Below are 27,239 nucleotides of genomic sequence, written 5' to 3' on the forward strand. Positions count from 1 at the left end.
AAAGATCCTAATAGTTGTTTTTTTTTAATCGACCTTAGGATTGTTACAAAGTCCCAAGTCTAAAGAGCTCTTTGTCAGGTTCTTGGAATGAAAAGCAAACATATAGTTCTTACTATGCCACACCACCATTGACACATCTCTTCAAGATGGAATGTTGCTAGCTGCTGGCAGGGAGAAATGAGTTAATCTAGACTGGTGAAGACTATGTTTAAGACAAACTTTCCAATGGTGGTTCTCACATTCCTCTGCTTCCCTTCTCTCCCTGCCAGTGAGGAACATTATTATAGTTTTCTCTACTGGTCAATTCTTGGCTAAAATGAAGAAAGTATTTTCCTTCATTTGAACTGTTAATACAGTGTACTATATACTCTATCACTGAGCTCTATTTCCAGTGCTCTATTTTCTACTTGAATTTTGAGATTGGATCTCACTAAGTTGTTGAAACTGCCTTAAATGCACTCTGTAGCCCAAGCAGGTTTTGAACTGGTGATCTTCCTATTTCAGCTTCCCAAGTGGTTGGGAGTACAGATCCAAACCACCAGGCCTGGATAATGTGTTATCTATCATATACTTTATGTGCGTGCGTTCTTTCTTTCTCTCTTTCTTTCTTTCTTTCTTTCTTTCTTTCTTTCTTTCTTTCTTTCTCTCTCTCTCTCTCTCTCTCTCTCTCTCTCTCTCTCTCTTTCTCTCTCTTTCTTTCTTTCTTTCTTTCTTTCTTTTGGTTTGCAAAGTGTTGTTTACTGAATAGTTTGTAGCCATCACCATGTGTGATCCTGAGAGGCAAGCAAGAGGGAAAAATCTTGGATCCATTTCAGAGTCCAGGATACTGGGGCGAAGGTGGGCTCCTGGCAGGCTCAATGTCATGATGAGAACTCTGAAGCTGCAAGAGGCAGGGAGAGTGAAGGCAGACTAGGGGACAGTGGGACAACAGCAGTCCCCAAGTGCATCCCATAGCCACACAGGGTGAGCCAGGTCACACAGGTTCTTCGTGGCAGCAATTCCCACCCTGCCTGGCTGTACCCTCTCTGTTGCCCTGGGGGGCCCAACATGCCACAGCAGCAGGACAGTGGCTCCCAATGTGCTTGTACCCACTCCTCGCACAGAGCTCTGTGACAGCCCTGGCAGAGCCACAGTGGTTTCCTCAAGGGGAGGCAAGCAACAAGCTCTTGAAGTCTTAGGGCTCAGGGAAAAGCAGATGTCTCATTGGCCTTGCCCATCATGAGCAAGGAAGAGGGTCCAAGGATCCCCCCCCCCCTTAGGCCAGGCATGTGGCCATGGCCCCTGGAAGTTTCATCAGTTGGCCTTCACTGCCTTTATGTCACTCATGAGGTTCTGGGCCAGGCAAATGCCAAAGATCTGGAGGAGCCTCATGCTCACCAAGACTCCAGCCACCATAATCAGGTTGTCTTTCCGCCATTTCTCAAACTGGCCCACGCAGCCTTTGGTGTGGGTGGAGCCCTGCTGCTTCAGCTCCAGTTTGAGCCAGATATCATAGCCACACCAAGTATTGAGGACATCTTCCACAGGATCCCTGACACAACAGGACAAGTGCACCCCGCAGTGCTCCCGGCTTGAGTTCAAGTCAGTGCAGTTGAAATAGATATGAGGTTCCAGTCGTTGGGCCCTTGGGCTCCCCAGCAAGACCAGTATTCCTGAGCAAAGTCCATAAGGTTCTGGAGGTCAATGTCATCCCGGTAGGTTTTGACATTTTTGTTGATGAAGAGGTTGAGCTGCTAAGCCATCTCTCCAGCCCAATATTTGTATACTAACATAATGTGGATTTTTCTTCCTGCAGCTGAGGATTACTCAAAGTAGAAAAATAATTCCACTGACCATGGGATAATAATGGTGAAGATTTCAGTACAACAGTAGCCTGTGATTATAGAATCTCAAAGAAAATGAATCAAAGAGATGTGTCCTGCTGGTCTGGTAAATTCGCTTCCCACCACAGTGAAAGTATATGTATGCCCCACTTTAGAGGTATATGGAAGCATTGAATTCTTTAGAGGTTTTCTGGCTCCATTTGAATCTGTTTTTGTCTTACTTCAACCAGGAGCAACTCTCCCTACTGCTGGTGGCCTCAGACTGGTACCATCCATTCTTGCCTTGCACAGTAAGGCAGATTTTCCAGACATTTAGGTCAGTTTCTAGACTTCATCAGTTCAGAAAGCAATCAATGGACGACCAGCCGCAGCACTCTAGAAGCAGAGGGAGGAGAATTGTGGCTTCATGGCCAGCATGCACTATACATAATGATACCACCCTGTCTCCAAAAAATAAAATAGGAGCAACAAAATGTGTTGGAAGAAAGCATATTTGAAATTTTCTCACTTAAGTAAAATATAGGACATAGCTGGTAATTAAAGGATTTTCAACTGCCCATCATGATTGCAAATAGCTATTTGTTAAATTTCTCTCTTTTTTCTCTCAATTGGCTCCCTTGGCAAGAACCCTCCTAAATGCTATTTTCTGTTCTCCATAGCAGTTGGTAATTAAAAGTTACATACTTTTCCTATGGATAGACTGAGAACCATCACAATGCCATCTAAACAAAAGAAATTGTGCTAGTTTCTGAAGTATGAGAAGAGTTAAACGTTGTTGAGTTAACTTGGAAATAATTTCAAACTTATAAATCATTGTAAAAATAAAAATAACACAAAGCCTTGTATACTCTTGCTCAAGATTTACACATTCCCTAACCCTCCCCTTTTGCAAAGTTCACACATTATAGTACTTGCCTAAACACTTCAGTGTGTATTTCCTAAGAATAGAGATTATCTCATGCAACCATAGTAGTCACTGATTGGATATCAGACACTAGGTCCATTGTTACACACTGGATTTTTTTGTTTAAATACATGCAGTAATTTATAACTAATTTTTCTCTGGACACAGTTATTCGAAAACAGTTTGATTTTTTTCAAGTCTTACTTCTCAGCTTTATTAGGCTGGCTCATACAGGCAGTCTCTAATCTAAGGCAAGCTTGACTCATAATTGAGGGAATATTGTTCTACAAATTTTACCTAATGTCCAGATGTTATCATACTTGTCTATTCTGATTATGGGGAAGATGAACTCTGTCCAACCCTATTTACTGTCCAAGAATTTTCCTACCTGACTGGTTCAGAGACTCATTCCATGGCTTCCTGAAACCAGAAACTGCTAGAGGAAAATATATCGAGATATAAGCATAGGTAAGAACTCCTGAACAGAGCCCCCAAATTCAAATTTTTCTGCACAGTAAAATATACCATCAGCTATGGGCTGGAGTGATGGCTTAGCGGTTGAGACACTTGTCAGCAAAGCCAAAGAACCTAGGTTCCATTCCCCAGTACTCACATAAAGGCAGATGCACAAGGCAGCACATGCATCTGAAGTTCATTTGCAGTGGCTAGAGGCCCTGATGTGCTTATTCTCCTTCCCTCCCTTCCTGCCCCTTCTCTCTCAAACAAAGAAAGAAAAGATCCAGGCATAATGGTGCACACCTTTAATCCCAGCACTCAGGAGGCAGAGGTAGGAAGATTGCTGTGAGTTCCAGGCCACCCTGAGACTCCATAGTGAATTCCAGGTCAGCCTGGGCTACAGTGAGAACCTACCTCAAAAAACCAAAAAAGAAAGAAGGAAGGAAAGAAGAGAAAAGAAAAGATACCAGGCTGGAAAGATTGCTTAGTGGTTAAGGCACTTGCCTGCAAAGCCTAAGAACCCAGGTTCAATTTCCCAATATCCACCTAAGCCAGATGCACATGGTGGTATGTATATCTGGAGTTTGTTTGCAGTGACTAAAGGCCCTGAGCCCCTTCTCTCTCTGTCACATTTTCTCTCTCTCAAATAAATAAATATTTAAAAAATAAAATAGGGCTGGAGAGATGGCTTAGCGGTAAGGCACTTGTCTGCAAAGCCAAAGGACCCTGGTTTGATTCCTCAGGACCCACATAAAGCCAGATGCACAAGGTGGCACATGTGTCTGGAATTCGTTTGCAGTAGCTGGGGGACCTGGTGTACCCATTCTCTCTCTCTCCCTCCCTCTGCCTCTCTTTCTCCCTCTCTCTCTCTCAAATAAATAAATAAATAAATAAATAAATAAATAAATAAATAAATAAATAAATACTATAAAAGTTACTATCAGCTAAGCAAACAGCTTAAAGGATGGGAGAAAAATCTTTGCCAGCTACACTTCAAAGTGGGGGCTAATATCTAAAATATATAAAGAAATGCAAAACTAAAACCCAGAAAATATATCTTCCAATCAATAAATGGACTAAAGAGCTGAATAAGATACTTCTGGAAAGAAGAAACACAAATGGCCAATAAATATTTTAAGATGTCCAACATCCTTAGTTATCAGAGGAATGCTAATTAAATCTACTTTGAGATATCATCTCACCCCAGTAAGAATAGCTAACATCAAAAAAATAAAATGAGATGGACTGGGGAGATTTCTCAGTGGTTAAAGGTGCTTACCTGCAAAGCCTGATAGCCCATGTTCAATTCCCTAGTACCCATGTAGAGCCATATATACAAAGTACCACATGTGGGCTGGAGAGATGGCTTAGCGGTTAAGCGCTTGCCTGTGAAGCCTAAGGATCCCGGTTCGAGGCTCGATTCCCCAGGTCCCACGTTAGCCAGATGCACAAGGGGGCGCATGCGTCTGGAGTTCGTTTGCAGTGGCTGGAGGCCCTGGCGTGCCCATTCTCTCTCTTCTCTCCCTATCTGCCTCTTTCTCTCTCTGTCACTATCAAATAAATAAAAATAAACAAAAAAATTATAAAAAGAAAAACAAAGTACCACATGTGTCTGGAGTTCGTTTGCAGTGGCAAGAGGCCCTGGTGCCCCAATTCTCATTCTCTCTCTCTCATAAATAAAAATATTTTTTAAATCAAACGAGGGCTGGAGAGATGGCTAAGCAGTTAAGGTGCTTGCCTACAAAACTTAAGGACCCAGGTTCAACTCCCCCGAACCCACATAAGCCAGGTGCACATCGTGGCTCTTAAATCTGGAGTTTGTTTGCAGTGGCTAGAGGCCCTGTCATACCCTTTCTCCCTCTATCTCTCTCCATAAATAATTAAAAAATAAAATAAAATGAGGCTACAGAGATGTCCCGTGGATAAAATATTTGTCATACACATGTGAACATATGAGATCAGATCTCCAGGCTCCAGAGATGGGAGAATTTCCTGGAATCTCATGAACCAGCTAGCATGGCAAATGAAGAGGTGAATGAGAGACCCTTAGGTAGAAGACAAGGACTGACCTGAAAGTTGTTCTTTGGCCTCTACATATGCACTATGGCATGTGTACACATACACACATCCCAAAACCAGACAAAGAAAAAGACAAATGCTGGCAAGAACATGAGGAAACAAGCATCCTTATTCACTGCTGGTGGGAATGTGAACTGGTACACCCATTATGGAAATCACTGTGGTGGTTTCTCAAAAAAAAAAAAATAAATAAATAAAAAATAAAACTAAACTAAACTAAAGATAAACTCCTCCAAATTATCTTTTTTTTTTTTTCCAAAGTAAGATTACACTCTAGCCCAGGTTAACCTGGCCCTCACTCTGTACTCCCAGGCTGGCCTCAACCTTTCACAGTGATCCTCCTACCTCTGCCTCCTTAGCTCTGGGATCAAAGGCTTGTGTCACCATGCCCAGCTTCCCACTAGATTCTTTTTTTTTTTAACTTTATTTTATTTTATTTTATTTATTTATTTATTTATTTATTTTGGTTTTTCGAGGTAGGGTCTCACTCTATCCCAGGCTGACCTGAAATTCACTATGTAGTCTCAGGGTAGCCTTGACCTCACGGTGATCCTCCTACCTCTGCCTCCCGAGTGCTGGGATTAAAGGCATGCACCACCACACCCTGCTTAAACTTTATATTTATTTTTTAATTTTTTTAAAATTTTTATTTATTTATTTATTTGAGAGCGACAGACACAGAGAGAAAGACAGATAGAGGGAGAGAGAGAGAATGGGCGCGCCAGGGCTTCCAGCCTCTCCAAACAAACTCTAGACGCGTTCACCCCCTTGTGCATCTGGCTAACGTGGGGTCTGGGGAACCGAGCCTCGAACTGGGGTCCTTAGGCTTCACAGGCAAGCGCTTAACTGCTAAGCCATCTCCCCAGCCCTTATTTATATTTATTTATTTGAGAGAGAAAATAAGAGGCAGAGAGAGGGAGAGAGAATGGCTGCACCAGGGCCTCAAGCCACTGCAAACAAACTCCAGACACATGTGCCCCTCTGTGCATCTGGCTTACATGGGTCCTGGAGAATTGAACCGAGGTCCTTTGGGTTTGCAGGCAAAAAGCCTTAACTGCTAAGTCATCTCTCCAGTCCCCCTCTAGATTCTTAACTGCAGTCTCCACCCCTCAACTCAGAGACTAGAGGATTTGTTTGGAGTTCCGCTCACTACAGTGTAGGCTGGAAACTTGTTCCAGGCACCAAAACAGTCTTAGTAGTCTTAGAGTCATCTCCTTTGGTTCCATTTTCTTTCAAGGATCTGTCCTGTACTGTCTATGGCCCAATGCCTGAGAGCCATTATTTCATATATTTTATTTGGTTCTTTAGTGGTTTACTGTAGGAGGGTAAACTTGATCCCTGTTACTTAACCTTTGGCTGATACAATATTTTTGTATAATATACTATCTCTATTTAAATTCTTGATACTTGGTCTAATTTTGTCCTTTATGGTAGTTTTACTCCACCTTCAGAATAGGATTGAGTCTCAGGTCAGGTATTGCATGGATTGTCATGAGTTTTTAATTTATTTTTATCTGGAACATTTCCATAGCCTTTGTCTTTGATGACAATGACATTGAGAAAGATTACTTCTCCTCCCCATTGATCTTGTTTTGAGTCTATCTCATTTCTACATGTTATATTCAGGTAAGACATTTTCTTATTTTAAACTTTTTTTTTGTTGACAACCTCCATACATATACACCATGACCATTATGCCCTCCATCACCCTCCCTTTTCCTCCCTTGAATTCCCCCTCCACTGAATCCCTTTCCGACTAATCTCTCTTCTATTTTGATGCCATCATTTTCCCTTCTTATTATGAAGGTCTTATGTAGGTAGCATCAGCCACGATGAGGTCATAAGTGCCACAGCCACTTTTCTGGAAAACAGTATTGCAAATCACATCTCCCTTTCCTTTAGCTCTTACGTTCTTTCTGCCGCTTCTTCTTCAATGATCCCTGAGCCTTGCAGAGTGTGATAGAGAGGTATCACTTAGTGCTGAACATTTCACTGTCACTTCTTAGCACTTTCATAAGTTTGGAGTCTCCCCAGTGGCTATTGACATGAGAAAAGAAAAGCTTCTCCAGGTTAAACATTTTCAATCAGAAGCCTACATAGGTGACATGATATCCTTTTCACAGTATTCCATCTAGAGCTATACAATGTCTGCTTTTCTTAATTGGTAATGATAATTTTGGTCACATGGTCAATATATTGTCTACTTTATCCATTGTATGATTAATTCCTCCTTTTCTCCCTTGTAACCAAGGAGCAATCTGTAGAAAGACAGAGAAATTTCTCCTATACCTATTGAAGATTCTTCTCTGATCAGTCTTTGCCATGATGGTTCTAAAATGATCATTTTGTAACTCCAACTCCGTATTTCCCTTGGCATGCTGCTATAAGCAAGAACCATTCCTTCTGCCCCTGTGTCTACCTGTCTAACTAATCAGCATGGTATCCTGTGTTCCTGCTTTCCATTGGTTTATCACTCATTACTGTGCTTCATTAATTTGTGCACACATTTAGTGACAGCCCCTGAAGTTGACTCCTCTGCCCTTGCGTCATGTTCTCATCTTCTCTCCAATCATTTCCTTCCATTCAAACATATCAAGATAGTTCATGCTCATCTTGTATCTTGAACTGTTCCAGAAATAAGTGAAAAAATAATTCATCGCTCATAGTTTTAAACTGAAATCAAACCTCTGCCACACAGAGTTAGTTTTACCCAAGATTAGCCATTAGTGATTTTTGATGAAAGATTCTTGTTCCATATTATCAATCATGAAGCACAATAACTTATGAAAGATCTTTAACTTCATGTAATCCCATTTTTCAATACTTGAGGGTATTTCCGGTGTTATTAGAGACCATTTCAGGAAGTTCTTGCCTATGCCTATAGATTTTTTTTTTTTTTTTTTTGGTTTTATGAGGTGGGGTCTCACTCTAGCCCAGGTTGACCTGGAATTCACTCTGTAGTCTCAGGCTGGCCTCGAACTCACAGTGATCCTCCTACATCTGCCTCCTGAGTGCTGGGATTAAAGGTGTGCGTCACCATTCCCAGGCTCCTATGCCTATATCTTGAGGTGTTTTCCTCTGTGTCTTTCAAGAAGTTCTACTGTTTGGGGGTTTTGTTTTGTTTTGTTTTTCGAGGTAGGGACTCACTCTAGCTCAGGCTGACCTGGAATTTGCTCGGTAGTCTCAGGGTGGCCTCGAACTCATGGCAATCCTCCCACCTCTGCCTCCAGAGTGCTGGGATTAAAGGCATGTGACATCATATCCGGCATTGTTTTGTTTTGTTTTGTTTGTGAGGTAGGGGTTCACTGTAGTCCAGGATGACCTGAAATTCACTATGTAGTCTCAGGCTATCCTCAAACTCATGGCGATCCTCCTATATCTGCCTCCCTAGTGCTGAGATTAAAGGTGTGCCTAGCTTTCTGTTTCAGGTTTTTTTTCTTTCTTTTTTTATTTTTTTATTATTTTTTTAAATTTTTATTAGAATTTTCCATGATTATAAAAAAAATCCCATGTTAATTCCCTCCCTCCCCCTGTTTCAGGTTTTATATTAAGGTCTTTTATCCATTTAATTCATTTCGATCAAGGTAAGAAATATGGATCTAATTGCATTGCTCTGTTTGTAGATAACCAGTTTTCCCAGCATTATTTGTTGAAGAATCTGTGTTTCTGCCAACAAATGTTTTTTTACATACTTGTCAAAAATTAGGTGGCAAGAGTCACCAAAAATGAAACATATTTCTTTGATGATAATTTAAAAAATAATAATATTCATGAGTGCATGTAGTGGTTAGAATGTGAATGCATGTCCTCAAACATACCAAAGCAGAAATTCAGAAGCTGCTGAGAGCACAGCACTAAAGTAGACACTCCCACCACAGCGCAAGGAAGTTTGCAGAAGAGGGGGCAGAAAGATTGTAAGAGCCACGGAGGAAGAAAATGTCCAGAGGCATTGCCCTCTTACTGACTGATTCTCTCATATCTCATAACCCACAATCCCACTGAGGAGGGCCCTCAGCAGAATGGGGGGTAGGGAGGAGGTAAATAATGGTACTAACACATAATGTGTCCATACAAAGTTTCTACTTAATAAAAAAGTAAAAAAATTATCATTTTCACAAGAAATAATGCAAGTGGAGGGTATCATGCTATGTGAAATAAACCAGACACAGAAAGATAACTACCACATACTTTTTATCACATGCAGAAACTTTAAAAAGGAAGGAAGGAAGGAATAACAGGCAACCTGACAATGGAAGAAGGAGTTACTAGGAAGTGGAAAGGACGCTGAAGGAAGCAGGGGAGGGAAGAAAAGGGGCAGGGTAGATGGACGTGATCAATGCACGATGCATATATGTATGGAAAAATCACAGTGAATTTCATTAATTTGTACAATTAACATGTTAGTAATGATAGAAGGGAAAATCTCTCATTAACTAAATAAAATGAACATAATTTTCCCCACTGTACAGTTGTGATAGAAGACTCAGAAGACAAATGATGTATCAGCCATACAGAAGTATGTGAAAGAGCAAGGCCTCAGACCTGGGGTTTTGGGTATCCATGTAGGGCTTTTTTCACTGTACCACATAGGAAAGCTGCCTTGAAGGGTGTAGTTTAGGATATTCCTATGGGAGTCATAGTGAAGTATTTTTAATATTAGTTTCCTTACTTATTTTACATAGGTTATAGTCTTATATCCCTTCTTCCCATCCCCAATTTCCTGAGAGCCCTCCTCAATAGGGTTATTGGTATTCACTGAGGGTAATTGGAGCCTCTGTCAGTGTCTGGAGTGGGGTTGTTCCTCAGGATATTTATACCCATCCTGTGGCTCTTCAAATCTTTCCATCCTCTAGCTGGGCATGGTGGCGCACGCCTTTAATCCCAGCACGTGGAAGGCAGAGGTAGGAGAATTGCCATGAGTTTGAGGCCACCCTGAGACTCCATAGTGAATTCCAGGTCAGCCTGGGCTAGAGTGAGACCCTACCTCTAAAAATCAAAAAACAAAACAAAAGAAAAAATCTTTCCATCCTCTCTTCTGCCACAATCCCTGAGCTTTGGTGGGCGTATTCGCAGTTTGGACTGCTCACTACAAGATGAGTCCCCTCTAATATATTTACCAGAGTCCAAAAGAAACCGTGGAGGAAGCAGTGACATGAATATTGCTCCAAATGCTAGCAATAAGCACTGTGGTAAACCTAAACACATCACAAATGTAGAGGCTATAGAGAGCTCAACACTAAAACCATGATGAGTTTTAAGATAATTGAAAGCTTCACTTCAAGATGGGCCACCTAAGACTTCAGCAGCTTATCAGTTTCCACCTGCAAGCCATCAGACTGGGGATAGAGAGAAAAATATTCCACATGCTAGGTTGTACATCATTGTTACGGGCCACAGTGATGGCCAATGTATTTCCCATTGCTGAAGTTATAATCATTTCAGTTCAACTTTATAACAGTAAAAATTAAAAGACATATCCATTTATTTTTTACTTAAGAACCACTTGTTTCATTTCAAACAACAACCAAACACAATAAGAAGTATAAGAATAGTGAGCTGAGGGCTGGAGAGATGGCTTAGCGGTTAAGCGCTTGCCTGTGAAGCCTAAGGACCCCGGTTCGAGGCTCGGTTCCCCAGGTCCCACGTTAGCCAGATGCACAAGGGGGCGCACACATCTGGAGTTCGTTTGCAGAGGCTGGAAGCCCTGGCGTGCCCATTCTCTCTCTCTCCCTCTATCTCTCTTTCTCTCTGTGTCTGTCGCTCTCAAATAAATAAATAAAAATTTTTAAGAAAATTTTAAAAAAAATAAATAAAAAATAAAATAAAAAGAATTGTGAGCCGAGAATAGAGCTGAGTGGTAGAGTGCTTTTCAGAAGTATGGAACTGGGGCTGGAGAGATGGATTAGCGGTTAAGCGCTTGCCTGTGAAGCCTAAGGACCCCGGTTCAAGGCTCGGTTCCCCAGGTCCCACGTTAGCCAGATGCACAAGGGGGCGCACGCGTCTGGAGTTCATTTGCAGAGGCTGCCCTGGCGCGCCCATTCTCTCTCTCTCCCTCTATCTGTCTTTCTCTCTGTGTCTGTCGCTCTCAAATAAATAAATAAATAAAATAATTAAAAAAATTAAAAAAAAAAGAACTAAGGTCACAGATAACACCAAACACAGTGGTGGTGGGTGACTTTAACACCCCACTCTCATCAATTGACAGGTCATCCAGGGAAAGAATAAACAGAGAGGCATCTGGACTAAATGAGATCATAGAAGGAATGGACCTAACAGATATATACAGGACATTTCATCCAAAGGCTGCAGAATATACATTCTTTTCAGCAGCACATGGAACATTCTCTAAAATAGACCATATATTAGGACACAAAGCAAATCTTAACAAATTCAGGAAAATTGAAATAATTCCTTGCATTCTATCTGACCACAATGGAATTAAACTACAAATCAGTAGCAAGAAAGGCTATAGAGCATACACAAAATCATGGAAACTAAACAATACACTACTAAATGATGAGTGGGTCAATGAAGAAATCAAAAAGGAAATCAAAAAATTTATAGAGTCAAATGATAATGAGAACACAGCATACCAAAATCTCTGGGACACAATAAAGGCAGTTCTAAGAGGTAAATTTATAGCCTTAAGTGCCTATATTAAGAAATTAGAAAGGTCGCAAGTAAACGACCTAATGCTTCGCCTTAAAGCCTTGGAAAAAGAATAACAAGGCAAACCAAAAATTAGTAGACGGGAAGAAATAATAAAGATTAGGGTAGAAATTAATGAAATAGAAACAAAAAGAACAATCCAAAGAATTAATGAAACAAAGTGTTGGTTCTTTGAAAGGATAAACAAGATTGATAAACCCTTAGCAAATCTGACCAAAAGAAAGAGAGAAGAGACACAAATTAATAAAATCAGAGATGAACAAGGTAACATCACAACAGATTCCAGAGAAATTCAAAAAATCATAGGGACATACTATAAAAGCATATACTCCACAAAGTATGAAAATCTGAAAGAAATGGATGATTTCCTTGATCTATATGACCTACCTAAATTAAATCAAAATGAGATTAATCACTTAAATAGACCTATAACAAACATGGAGATCCGAACAGTTATCAATAATCTCCCAACTAAAAAAAGCCCAGGCCCGGATGGATTCACTGCTGAATTTTACCAGACTTTTAAGGAAGAGCTAACACCATTGCTTCTTAAGCTTTTCCAGGAAATAGAAAAAGAAGGAATTCTACCAAACTCCTTCTATGAGGCCAGCATCACCCTGATACCAAAACCAGGCAAAGATAGAACAAAAAAAGAAAATTACAGACCAATCTCCCTCATGAACATAGAGGCAAAAATTCTCAACAAAATATTGGCAAACAGAATACAAGAGTATATCAAAAAGATCATTCACCCTGACCAAGTAGGCTTTATCCCAGAGATGCAGGGATGGTTCAACATACGCAAATCTATAAATGTAATACATTACATAAACGGGTTGAAGGACAAAAATCACATGATCATCTCATTAGATGCAGAGAAAGCATTTGACAAAATCCAACATCCCTTCATGATAAAAGTCCTACAGAGACTGGGAATAGAAGGAACATATCTCAATATAATAAAGGCTATTTATGACAAGCCTACAGCCAACATATTACTAAATGGGGAAAATCTGGAAGCTTTTCCACTAAAATCAGGAACAAGACAAGGGTGTCCACTGTCCCCACTTCTATTTAATATAGTTTTGGAAGTCTTAGCCATAGCAATAAGGCAAGAGACACACATAAAAGGGATACAAATTGGAAAGGAAGAAATCAAGTTATCATTATTTGCAGATGACATGATTCTATACATAAAGGACCCTAAAGACTCTACTAGCAAGCTGTTAGAGCTGATCAAAACCTACAGCAATGTAGCAGGATACAAAATAAATACACAGAAATCAGTAGCCTTCATATATGCTAACAACAAACACACAGAGGATGAAATCAGAGAATCACTCCCATTCACAATTGCATCAAAAAAAATAAAATACCTTGGAATAAACCTAACCAAGGAAGTAAAGAATCTATACAATGAGAACTTTAAAACACTCAAGCGAGAAATTGCAGAAGACACTAGAAAGTGGAGAAACATCCCTTGTTCCTGGATTGGAAGAATCAATATCGTGAAAATGGCAATCTTACCTAAAGCAATCTACACATTTAATGCAATCCCTATCAAAATTCCAAAGGCTTTCTTCATGGAAATAGAAAAAACAATCCAAAAATTCATTTGGAATCACAAAAAACCTCGAATATCTAAAATAATACTGAGCAACAAAAAAGAGGCTGGTGGTATCACCATACCTGATTTTAACCTATACTACAGAGCCATAGTAACAAAAACAGCATGGTACTGGCACAAAAACAGACATGTAGATCAGTGGAACAGAATAGAGGACCCAGATGTAAGCCCAAGTAGCTATAGCCACCTGATATTCGATAAAAATGCCAAAAATACTCATTGGAGAAGAGACAGCCTCTTCAGCAAATGGTGTTTTGAAAACTGGATAAATATCTGCAGAAGGATGAAAATAGATTCTTCTCTCTCGCCATGCACAAGAATTAAGTCCAAATGGATTAAAGACCTTAACATCAGACCGGAAACTTTGAAACTGCTAGAGGAAAAAGTAGGGGAAACCCTTCAACATATTGGTCTTGGCAAAGACTTTCTGAATACAACCCCAATTGCTCAGACAATAAAACCACAGATTAACCACTGGGACCTAATGAAATTACAAAGATTTTGCACCGCAAAGGACACAGTGAAAAAAGCAAAGAGGCAACCTACAGAATGGGAAAAAATCTTCGCCAGCTATATATCTGATAGAGGATTAATATCTAGGATATACAAAGAACTCAAAAAGTTAAATAATAAGGAATCAAACAAGCCAATCAAAAAATGGGCTATGGAGCTAAATAGAGAGTTCTCAAAGGAAGAAATACGAATGGCATATAAACATCTAAAAAAATGTTCTACGTCACTAGTCATCAGGGAAATGCAGATTAAAACTACATTGAGATTCCATCTCACTCCTGTCCGATTGGCCACCATCATGAAAACAAATGATCATAAATGTTGGCGGGGATGTGGAAAAAAAGGAACCCTTCTGCACTGCTGGTGGGAATGCAATCTGGTCCAGCCATTGTGGAAATCAGTGTGGAGGTTCCTAAAACAGCTAGAGATTGATCTACCATATGACCCAGCTATAGTGCTCCTAGGCATATATCCAAAGGACTCATCTCATTTCCTTAGAAGTACATGCTCAACCATGTTTATTGCTGCTCAATTTATAATAGCTGGGAAATGGACAATGAAGATGTGGTACATTTATACAATGGAGTTCTACTCAGCGGTAAAGAAAAATGAAGTTATGAAATTTGCAGAAAAATGGATGGACCTGGAAAGTATTATACTAAGTCAGGTAACCCAGGCCCAGAAAGCCAAGCGCCACATGTTCTCTCTCATATGTGGATCCTAACTACAGATGACTGGGCTTCTGCATGAGAATGAAAATACTTAGTAGCAGAGGCCAGTAAGTTGAAAAGGAGACATAAAGGGTGGAGAAAGGAAGGGAGGAAGATACTTAATAGGTTGATATTGTATATATGTAATTACAATGATTGTAATGGGGAGGTAATATGATGGAGAATGGAATTTCAAACGGGAAAGTGTGGGGGTGGGGAGGGAGGGAATTACCATGGGATATATTTTATAATCATGGAAAATGTTAATAAAAATTAAAAAAAAAGACATTGGACTAGCTCTGTATAGAAAAGAGAAATAGAATTAGGAACAGGGACTAAACCATTGAAGTTGGTTCTCAATCATGGTAACATATTATAATCCCCTGGCAAGCTTATGAAAGTGACTTACGTCACTAGCATAGCACAGGCTTATTAATCAGAATTTCTGGTGATAATTGTACATGTTGCTATTTTGTAAAATCTACCCAGGTGACTTTAATAAATAGTCACTGCTTCAAAGGATGACTCCAAGCACCATCATCCAGAATGATTTTGATTAGTTGCCCTGTATGTGTTTGCTTATCTATGCCCTGGGAGGCATATTGCTTATCTTACATGATCCATTGCTCCTTTTGTGAAGAACCTACTATTATGAGTCTAAAGCCTTTACCCACAATAAATCATCTGCTATGAGTCAGGAGAGATATTCTTAGATTAATGAAAAATTCAAAACACCATTTACTGCCAACACTGACATCACTATCAAGAATCAGAACGACCAGTGAACTTTTGTGAGATGGGAAGATGCATGGCCAGAAACTGTGAAAGCTCACTGAAGAGATCACGCAAGAGAAAGCAATTTTTTTTCCTAAATGAATTCCAGTTTTTACTAGCTTTAATGTTAGGTCTGTAAACTTTCAAAGAAAACTCACTTGGTGATTGGCACATTGGGCAGACTGAAGGCAATAACAATGGAGAGCTATGCTAACCCTGAACTCCCTTTTTGAATGGGCTGTTATATGACCTTCATATTCTTTTTTTTGTTTTTTTAAACCTTTTTATTGACAACATCAATAAATGTAAACAATATTCCATGATCATAATCCCCTCCCACTATCTACCATTGCCTCCCATCCAAATTCCCCCTCCACTGAATCCCTTCCTTGTTCCAACTAGTCTCTCTTCTTTTAATTTTATTTTTTTATTAATTATAGACATACTTAGTATGGAAACATCATGTGTTGGTACCATCCTTTCCCTCCTCATTTGGGGTCGCAGGTTATCCCCTTGGGGATTGGACCTTCACATTCTTTAGTCATAATCAGTTCCTGGCAAGATCACAACACTAGTCAAACTATGAAGGAAATGGCTGGAAAATAACATCTGGCCTTCAGGCGTGAGGAAGGAGATTTAATGATTTAATTTCCTTTTCACTTGGTGGTTTTATTGCTCGTGGTTTCCCAGGAGTCCCATTTTTATCATAGGCTGCAAGTCTGTTAGGCTGGTTCCACTTGCCTCACTAGCCCAAATGGCCCATGGTCAGTCTCATCCTGGATGGTAGTCTTTCCTCCATTTCATGAGAAGGTTGTCAGGGAGTTGAAAAACATCTTCCTCCATCCACAAGATCATCCTGTGTCCTCACTGGGGTTCTCTTTCACGGTGCCTTCTTTCCTTGCTTCCCTCATAAAATAAATTAAAACCCCAAGGGGCTGGAGATATGACTCAATGGTTAACTGCATTCACTTGCAGTCTGCTGGCCTGGGTTTGATTCCATAACACCCATGTAACCATCTGGTGTTTGCAGAGGCAAGAGACTCTGGCTTGTGCATGAGCACATGCATGTGCATGCATACACACATACACACACACACACACAAGTAAAAAATATTTAAAATAAAAATAAAACTTAACAAAACCCTAATATTGTAGACAGCGTCACATTGCTGGAATGAGCCTCCAAACCAGACACAGTTTATGGGAGGAAGGGGCTTATTTCAAACTTACAGATCCAGGGGGACATTCCATCAGTGGTAGACAAAGCTACTTCCATACATCCAAACAGAGAGAAACAACCAACCAGCAAAAATAAAAAGCAGCAAATAAAACCTGCAGCAAGCAGAACCCTCAGAGCTCAGACCTCTCCACACTTTGGGGCTGGAATTCAGATCCACCCCAAACACACTTTAGGGGCTGGACCCCAGGATCCATCACTGTGACACCTCCTTCAGCCAGGCAGCTGGAGACCTAAATTATAAGCTTTAATTAAACATCTGAGGCTAGGAGGGGCATGCATTCAAACCACCACACCTAAAACCTGGGAAAGATCTTCTGCCTTCTACCCATGGATTTCCTAGTTCTAAAATTTGTATTCTTACTCAGATTTTCAGTATCAAATCAGGGCAGAAGTGTTTTTTGAGAAAGGCCCCTGGAATCAGGTGAGAAGCAACATAGTTAGCCTGTTGAGGTTGACCCATGCATGTGCCCTATGCATGTTTTAGGAATTCCTATTCTACTCCTGGGGTGTCTATGTGGTCCTTAGACCCATTAGAGCATGTAAGGTCCCAAGGGGTTGTCCAAGACATGAGGTCCTAAGGATACTTTGGGTGCTCTCTGCAAAGCTATATATATATATTTGATTTTCTAGGTAGGAGCTCACTTTAGCTCAGGCTGATCTGGAATTCACTATGTAGTCTCAGGATGGCTCAGAACTCATGATGATTCTCCTACCTCTGCCTCCCATGTGCTAAGATTAAAGATGTGCACCACCACACCCTTTTTTTTCTTCCTATCTCTGCTTCCTGAGTTCTGATTAAAGGCATTAAAAAGGGATTAAAAGGGATTAAAGGCATGCACCAACACCCCCAGCCAAAGCTAAATATTTTGTCAATGTGGCAAGTGGGTGTGATTATTGAACTAAGAAAGTAACATGAATTGAGATGCTAGGTTTAAGCTAGTGCTACTGGCCTTCCACCAAGGCATCAGCAATGATGAGACTCCTCCTGGTCCTGGTCATTCTTTATGGTTCTGAGACAAATAGAGGCTGGGAAGTGCAAACTAAGCTGGGACCTGCAGTATTCCCAGATTTCCCAGAGGACAAATTCAGGAATGAGGTCATTCCTGCAGCTTCCCTCAAGCTAATCTCTGCAAGTCTAGAAAAGCATGTAAAACTTGTGTGTGCACATACCTGGGTGACTTTAGGTAGTTCTACTTCTCCTATGTTACTTTATATATCCTTTAGTAACCCCACCCACAGTTTTCAGTTCCATATTTGCTCCCCATTTGACAACTCTCAAGATGTTGGACCACTTGGAGAGTCCCATTGTTTTTCTCATCTCGACCCTTCTCCTCCAGAGATATGAGCAAAGCAGAATAATTCCCCAATATTTTCATTGTTTTCATCCAAGCAAAAGCCACTTACAAGCCAAATAAGCATTGTTACCATGAATAGACATACAGAAAACACCTCCATCACTGTAGACATGGGTCCTGCAGGTGGCTCGTTAGAAATCTTTGGAATTAGTTAGTAGTGAGCATTCAAGACCTTACAAATTCAAGGATACCTTTTTTAAGAAAAATATCTTTTCTTTTTTCTTTAACTTTATTTATATTTGTTTGAGAGAGAGAGAGACAGGGGGGAGAGAGAATTGGCATACCAGGGCCTCCAGCTACTGCAAATGAACTCCAGATTGTGTTCTGGGGAATCGAACCAAGGTCCTTTGGCTTTGCAGGTAAATGCCTTAACTGCTAAGCCATCTCTCCAGCCCTCAAGGATACCTTTTTATGGGCTTCACAAATAAGGCTCTTAAACCATGTCTTAAATAATTTCATCTTTCTATATAGGAGAAGCCAACTCAGGCCATGAACACTCTTTTGAATTCTCTAAGGAAATTCTCAATAAGAAATGCATGCTTCTGGGCTGGAGGTATGGCTTAGTGGTTAAGGCACTTGCCTGAGAAGCCTAAGGACCCATGTCCAACTCTCTAGATCCCACATAAGACAGACACACAAAGGTGAGACAGGTATAAAGTCACACATGCCCACTATATGGCACAAGTGTCTGGAGTTTAATTTCAGTGGCTGAGGTACTGGCACACCAATTCTCTCTGTGTGTGCCTCTTTATCTCACTCACTCTTAAAATAAAATAAAAATAAAGAAATGCATGCTTCTGATCAAGAAAAGAGTGAACATATTTGTAAAAATATTTTTATTTTTAATAATTATATAACATGTATAGAATGTATTTAATCATATTCACTGCCATTGCCCTCTCTTATTTCCTCCCACTGAGCCCCTTCTTCCCAACAAGTCCTCCTCCTATTTTTATGTCTTTTTTTGTGACTCACTGAGTTTAATAATGGTTGCTTATGTGAACATGGGTAAGGGGTTATTTACTGGAGTATGGGAAACTTACCAGTGGCTATGCTACTGAACAAAATTATTCCCCCTCCTCCAGTAACCATTAACTGTCAATGCCTCCTCAATAAGGCTGGGGTCCCATGAGCCCCTTCCCCATCCATGATGGAATGCAGATGGGTCCAATCTTGTCCAGGTTGTGATTACAGCTGCTGTGAATACATTTCTGTGGAATTGATTTCCTTTGGGTCCACATTTCTTTTCTAGGACAGAGCTTTTAAAGACTGGCTCACGAAATTTTAAGTTTTTGCTTAACTTAGGGTTATTAGATTAATTAGTTTTTTTCTATTAGAGAAGAAAATTCACTTTCTCATATAACTTCCTATGTTCTCTTCTTATTACCTAAATATTTCCAATACCACACCAAATGAAAGGATTTTTACAGAGAACTGGAGAATCAAAACCTAATAACAATATTAATGATAAATGGGAACTACACTGCATTAATGAAATAACCTTGAGTCAAATTAAATTTTCTCAACCATTATAAATCTGTAAATGAGATGAGTTTGTTATACCAAAGAAGTGACTTTTATATTACTTGAGTTAACCGGTTATTTGCCTGTCAGATTTAAAAGTCATATTTGAGGCTGGAGAGATGGCTAAGCAGTTAAGAAGCTTGCCTGTAATGCCTAAGGACCCATGTTCGACTCTCCAGATGCCACATAAGCCAGACGCACAAAGGTAAGGCAAGAGCAAGGTCACATATGCCCACTAGGTGGCTCAAGCATCTGCAGTTGGATTACAGTAGCCGAGGCCCTGGTGCACCAATTCTCTCTCTCTCTCTCTCTCTCTCTCTCTCGTTCTCAAATTTTAAAAAGCATATTTGGCCAACTTGGTTATTTGCATAACTAGAAATATATTATTAAAGTAAAATACTTTACCTTTTTCCGTTTGGTTTTCAAGGTGGGGTCTTGCTCTAGCCTAGGCTGACCTGGAATTCACTATGTAGTCTCAGGTTGGCATCATACTCACTTGCAATCCTCCTTACCTCTGCCTCCTGAATGCTGGGATTACAGGTGTGCACCACCATGCCCAGCAAGACACTTAGTTTTGATTGATGTTTGAGACATATGGTCATAGACTCGGGTATTTTATTAAAGCTTGTAATTTGGGTCTCCGGCCACCTGGCTGGAGGAGGTGTCACACTAAGGGAAGATCCTTGGATCCAGCCCAAAGGTGTGTTCAAGGGTATATCTGAATTCCAGTCCAAAGGTATGCAGAGAGGTTTCAGCTCTGGTGAGGTCCATGCTTGTTGCTTTTTTGATATTTTCTGGCTGGTTGTGGTTTCTCTCTTTGCTTAGATTTATGAATAGGAGCCAGTTTCTTCTGCTATTGATGGAACTCCCCCTTCTTTCCATAAAACTGTTTGGTTGGATGTTCATTTCAGCATCATTGGAACTGTCTACTACAGGATATTTAATACAATTTATATAATATATCATTCAGATAGATTAGAAAACTATTAACCCAAAATATACAATGCACTCTTGAAACTCAACAATAAGAAAATGAATAACCAAGCCAGGTGTGGTGGTGCATACCTTAATCCCAGTAGTCAGGAGCAGATATAGGAGGATTGCCATGAGTTCAATGCTACTCTGAGACCACATAGTGAATTCTAGGTCAGCCTGGAGCCTGGATGCATCTTTAATGATATATACTATATGACTACAATTACATGACAGTCTGGGAAAGGCAAGATTGAGGATGCAGTAAAAGAAAAAGTATTTTTCAGGGTAAAGAGGGGAAGGAGTGAAAAATGGACAAAGTACAGAGGACTTTTTAAGATAGTGAAACTATTCTGTGTGATACTATAATGATGAATAGAAGACTTCATACATTTGTACAAACTCACAGAAAATATAAAATCAAGTTAAACCTTAATGAAAACTATGGACTTTGATTAACAATGTGTCAGTGTACCAAACACAGTGGTACACATCTGTAAGCCTAGCTCTTGTCATGCTAAGGCAAGAGGTTCACATCACAAGTTTGAGGGTAGCATAAGCTACATAGTAAGACCTTGTCTAAAAAAATAACACAAGGGCTGGAGAGATGGTTTAGCAGTTAAGGCGCTTGCCTGTGAAGCCTAAGGACTCATGTTTGACTCTCCAGATCCCACATAAGCCAGACACACAAGCTAACACATGCACACAAGTTTGAACATGCACACAAGTTGGAACTTATGTCTGAAGTTCGATTACAGTGGCTGGAGGCCCTGGCATGCCAATTCTCTCTCTCTCTCTTTTAAATATATTTTATTTATTTATTTGAGAGAGAAGGGGTAGTATGCATGTGAGAGAGAGAGAGACTGCCAGGGCCTCCAGCCACTGGAAACAAACTCCAGATGTGTATGCCTCCTTGTACATCTGGCTTATGTGGGTCCTGAGGAATTGAACCAGGGTCCTCTGGCTTGGCCTGCAAACGCCTTAACCTCTAAGCCATCTTCTCCAGCCCTCTTTCTCTCTCTCTTGCTGTCATTCTCTCACATAAAAAGGGCCAGTCTGTTGGACTTGCCTCAAAAAAAAAAATAATAACAAAGGAGAAGATAATCAATGTACCACTGATGTTGTCAGTGGAGGGGCTCTGAGTGGGGATGGGGTCAAGGAATATGTAGGAACTCCATTCAGGTTTGTTGTGAACAGCAAATGTTGTCAAGGATGTGAACAGAAGGGAACATTTATACACTGCTGGTGAGAATGTAAACTAGTACAGCCACTATGGAAATCAATGAAAAACTAAAAACAGATTGATTATATGAGTCAACATAGCATAGGTATTCTTGCACATCAATGATTATCACAGGACTATTCACAATAGCTAAATTATGGAACCAACCTAGGTGCTCAACAACAGAGGAATTAAATATATATATATATATACATATATATATATATACATATATATATATATATATACACACACATATATTTCATCTTATTGATATATATATCGATAAAGAACTAAAGAACAAAGTTATGTTGTTTTCAGGAAATGGATGCAACTTGAAATAATTGTATTAACTGGGTTAAATCACTCTGAGAAGGATAAATATCACGTTTTCTCTCATTTGTAGTTCATAGATTTTATATAGATACAAAAAATCATGTATGTATATATGACATGTAAGTAGAAGTAAAACTGTCTAGGGAAACAAAGAAACTAGTGGTAGGGGGAAAGGGAGGAAGGCAGAACATATGGGAAGAAATATACTCAATGCATAATATACTTGAATAGAACTATCCATCCTTATGTAGCACAATACCATGTACAATGACTATATACTGTGAAATTTTTAAGTAAATGCTCTAAAATGTCTGTAAAAAATAAAAAAAAGAATAAAGGAGGCAGTTTTTTACAGATCTTCACTGCTGAGCATGCCTGCTTCTCTGAGTTCCAACTCAGCAACCATTCTCCTTTCTTTATCTTTTCCTGTTTTTCCTTTTTCCTCTTCTTTGGATATCAGTTGAAATCCTAAGCATGTTTGCCCTGATGCGTTGGGCTTTTCCACCTTTTTCTCAATAAACCTCCTTGCCCTACTTAAAGAGAGAGAGAAAAAAAAGCCCTGTGTGGTGGTGCACACCTTTAATCCCAGCATTGGGGGGGGGGGGGCACGTAGGAGGGTCACTGTGCCATGGCCAGCCTTGCACTACAGAGTAAATTCCAGATCAGTCTAGGTGAGAGTGAGACCGCACCTTGACACACACACACCAAAATAACACTTATATATCATCATAATAAGTCATCAGTTAAAAATTGACAGAAACATGCACATGGGCGGGCGGGCCTTCTCCCTTCTCACCCAACGTTGCCAACATGGTGTTCAGGCGCTTGGTGGAGGTTGGCCGGGTGCCCTACATCTCCTTCAGGCCTCATGCCCGAAAGCTGGTCGCGATTGTCGACGTGATTGATCAGAATAGGGCTTTGGTGGATGGACCCTGCACCCGGCTAAGGAGGCAGGCCATGCCTTTCAAGTGCATGCAGCTCACTGACTTCATCCTCAAGTTCCAACACAGTGCCCGCCAGAAGTATGTGCGAAAAGCCCGGGCGAAGGCAGATATCAGTACTAGGTGAGCTCCCACAAGATGGGCCAAGAAGGTTGAAGCCAGAGAATGGAAAGCCAAGATGACAGATTTTGATCGTTTTAAAGTCATGAAGGCAAAGAAAATGAGGAACACAATAATCAAGAATGGAGTGAAGAAACCAGAGAGCAGCTGTCTTGAAAGTTTCTCCCAAAAAAGCCCCCGTGGCTAAGGCTGCCATCGCAGCTGCAGCAGCGGCCGCCACCAAAGCTAAAGTCCCTGCAAAGAAGGGGGCAGCTACTGGCAAGAAGGGGGCTGCTGCCCCCAAGACTCCGGCCCAGAAAGCGGCTGTTCAGAAGGCAGCATCTCCCAAAGGTCAGAAGGGCCAGAAGGCCCCTGCGCCAAAGGCATCTGGCAAAAAAGCATAAGTGGCATTAAAAGGAATAAAGGTTCTTTTTGATGTGGTGGCACATCTCTTTCTAAATAAATAATTAATTAATTAAAAAAATAAAAACTGACTGAAATTCAGATGGCAGTGACTACTGGGGAGAGTTAAAACTCACCAAAGTGCTGAGGAGAAAGGGCAGTGACGTTCAGCAGTAAGTGAGACATCTCTTTCTTGCCCTCCAAGGCTCAGGGACCATTATGGAAGAGGTGGTGGAAAGAATGTAACAGCCAAAACTAGGGGTGGAGTGCTTTGCAATACTGTCTTCCAGACACAAAGTGGTGATATATTCATGATCTTACACTGGCTGACACTACATACATAAGACATAATAGGAAGGGGAAAAAGAGTGACATCAGCCAGGTATGGTGATATGTGCCTTTAATCCCAGCACTCAGAAGGCAGAGGTAGGAGGACTGCTGTGAGTTTCAGGCTAGCCTGGGACTACAGAGTGAGCACCAGGTCAGCCTGGGCTAGAGATGACCCTACTTCAACAACAACAAAAAACAATAATAACATCAAGGGGGCTGGAGACATGGCTTAGCAGTTAAGTCATTTGCCTGCAAAGCCAAAAGATCCTGGTTCTACTCTCCGGGACCCACGTAAGCCAGATGCACAAGGGAGCATATGCATCTGGAGTTTTTTGCAGTGGCTGGAGGTTCTGGTGTGCCCATTCTCTCTCTCCCTCTCCTTTCTCTCTCTCAAATAAAGAAAATATATTTAAAGGTGTGTGCTACCATGCCCAGCTTTAAAAAAAAAATAGTGACATCAAAATAGAAGAGAGATTAGTTTGAGAGAAGAAGAGATGTAGTGGACAGGGGATTAGGAGGACAGAAAGTGGGGATGATGGCGTTAGAACCAAAACCAGAATCTCCTCATTTTTGGACTGCTGTTGACATTTTATTGTAACTCTCTGATTCCCAAGAGTGACCTAGACCATTCCAATTATCACTTTCCTGGAATGGCCCAAACCACCTGTCCAATTATCACTTCACTCTGGCAGACCCACCTTGCAACCAAAGAATTCCAACAATGCCACCACCTCATAAGTGTCCTGTAGTCTGTAAGTGAAGTAGCTTCTGACATGCCGTGTCAGAGCCCTTCTCAGGGTTTCCCTGAATAAAGCCTGTCTCTGCTGCTGAGCCGAGTCATCTCTGTTCTTTCTTTCCTGCTTTTTTTTCCTAACAGATGGGAGGGGATTATGATCATGCTATATTATCTATATGTGTGGAGGTTATTAATAATTTATTTGAGCCAGGCGTGGTGGCGCACGCCTTTAATCCCAGCACTCAGGAGGCAGAGGTGGGAGGATTGTGAGTTCAAGGCCACCCTGAGACTCCATAGTGAATTCCAGGTCAGCCTGGGCTACAGTGAGACCCTACCTCAAAAAACCAAAAAAAAAAAAAAATTATTTGAGAAAGACAGAAAGAAAGAGGAAGACACAGAGAGAGTGAGTAGGGGCGTGCCATGAACTCCATATACCTGTGCCACTTAGTGCATCTGGCTTTACATGGGTGCTGGGGAATTGAACTCAGGCTATTAGGCTTTGCAGGCACATGCTTTGACCACTGAGCAATCTCTTTATCCCAATAAAAAGTTTTTTTTTAATTAACTGCAAAAATATATTAGGGTCTGGGGAAATAGCTCAGCAGCCACAAGCATGAGAGCCTGAGGGGGCCTGAGTTTGATTTCAGCTCCCATGTCAAAAGTCCTGTAGAAGGCAGAGGCCAGAGAATTACAAGTCAGGAATATGGTAGAGCAAATTCCTTCCAATTGAAATATCCCCCCCCCCAAAGGATCAGGGAGTCAAGAGGTCAACAAGTCTGGGAGAACTAAAACTTAAAATGTCATAGAGCCGCTTCCCAAGGTTATAGGAGCAGTAAACAACTGTTGAGGGGGTAGACTGACCAGCGTTGTATAGCAATTTTCTCTGAATTGAAACATTCCCTCCTATGGGGGAGGCACAGAGACTCTTGAGGTCAACATGTCTGAGGCAAAGGTTATAAGATCCCTGCCTAAGGTTATATACAAGGAAACAGAGCTACAGAGATTGCTTGGTGGTTATAGCACTAGCCTGTGAAGTCTAAGGACCCAAGTTTAATTCCCAGTACCCACATAAGCCGGATATACAAGGTGATGGATGTGTCTGGAGTTCGTTTGCAGTGGCTAGAGGCCCTGGTGCACCCATTCTCTCTCCAGAGAGGTAGCTTCTGAGAGTTGTCAAGATGACTTTCTGGTGACGCAGCTTCCGATGAGTCACCCATGCTCCCGTAAGCACCCCTCACCCTGCTCTGTAAGTGGCCACAATAAACTCACGGGTTCACCAAAACTGGTTTTGATACGGCTGTACTTCGGTCTGTCATCTGAGCCCAATCTATCTCCCCAGGGAAAAAGTTTCGAGCAACAGCCAGTCTAACTGAAATGACAGATCGAGATTCACATCTTCTGGAAATATAGCAGAAAGAGTAACAGAGGAAGGCATCTAGTGTTCTCCTCTGGCCTGTTCACACATGAACAGGGCATGCCTATCTGAATACACACATGGTTATACTATACATACACACACCATATACACATCACACCACAATACTACATATACAACATACATACTATATCACAATACTACACACACATGCCAAAGAAAATTTAAAATAAATTAGCCAACTATGGTGGCTCACGCCTTTGTTCTCAGCTGTAGGGAGTCTATCTCTGGATAGGTGGATCACCATGAGTTCGATGCCACTCTAGGACTACAAAGTGAGATCCAGTTCAGCCTGGGCTAGAGTGAGACCCTACCTCAAAAAAAACCCTAAAATAATTAATTAATGAATTAAAATCAAAAGATGTAGATAAGAAAAGAAATCACAGAGACTAGATATAAAAAGAACCAATTGTATAGCTGGGCATGGTGGCGCACGCCTTTAATCCCAGCATTCAGGAGGCAGAGGTAGGAGGATCGCCATGAGTTTGAAGCCACCCTGAGACTCCATAGTGAATTCTAGATCAGCCTGGGCTAGAGTGAGACCCTACCTCGAAAAACCAAAAAAAAAAAAAATTGTAAATGAAGACTAAAGAAAAGTATTAAAATGAGTAAAGGGTCTCAGTTGTTGAATAAACCTAGAAAATGTAGAAATGTTTGTGAGCTGTTTATAAAGCAGATAAAAAAGTTTTAATTAATTATTTGCAAGCGTGTTTGTGTGTGTGTGTGAGAGAGAGAGAGAGAGAGTGTACACACACATGAGGGCCTCTTGTTGCTGCAAACACCAGACTTCTTTACACCTGCGCCAGTTTTTACATCCAACAAATGTAGGTGGCTTAGGAATTGAATATGGGCCACCAGGCTTTGCAAGAAAGCACCTTTAACCAGTGAGCCCTCTTCCTAGTTCCCATAAAAATATTGTTTCAAGCAGCCAGATGTGGTGGTGCGCACTTTGAATCCTAGCACTCAGGAGACAGATTGCTGTGAGTTCAAGGCCAACCTGGACTACCTAGTGAATTCCAGGCCAGCCTGGGCTAGAGCAGGTCCCAACTTCAAAAAACAAAAATTGTCAATTTATTTTTTAAAATCCTCTCT

General features: G+C 40.9%; 2 pseudogenes; one reads left to right on the forward strand and one right to left on the reverse strand.

Annotated features, from left to right (window-relative positions):
• Positions 1–1,293: 1,293 nt before the first annotated feature.
• On the reverse strand, positions 1,294–18,113 carry LOC101601493 (annotated as a pseudogene).
• A 4,900-nt stretch (positions 18,114–23,013) lies between these two features.
• LOC123456704 lies at positions 23,014–23,680 on the forward strand (annotated as a pseudogene).
• The last annotated feature ends 3,559 nt before the right edge of the window (positions 23,681–27,239 follow it).

Source organism: Jaculus jaculus, chromosome X, assembly GCF_020740685.1.
Source record: "Jaculus jaculus isolate mJacJac1 chromosome X, mJacJac1.mat.Y.cur, whole genome shotgun sequence".
Taxonomy (NCBI): Eukaryota; Metazoa; Chordata; class Mammalia; order Rodentia; family Dipodidae; genus Jaculus; species Jaculus jaculus.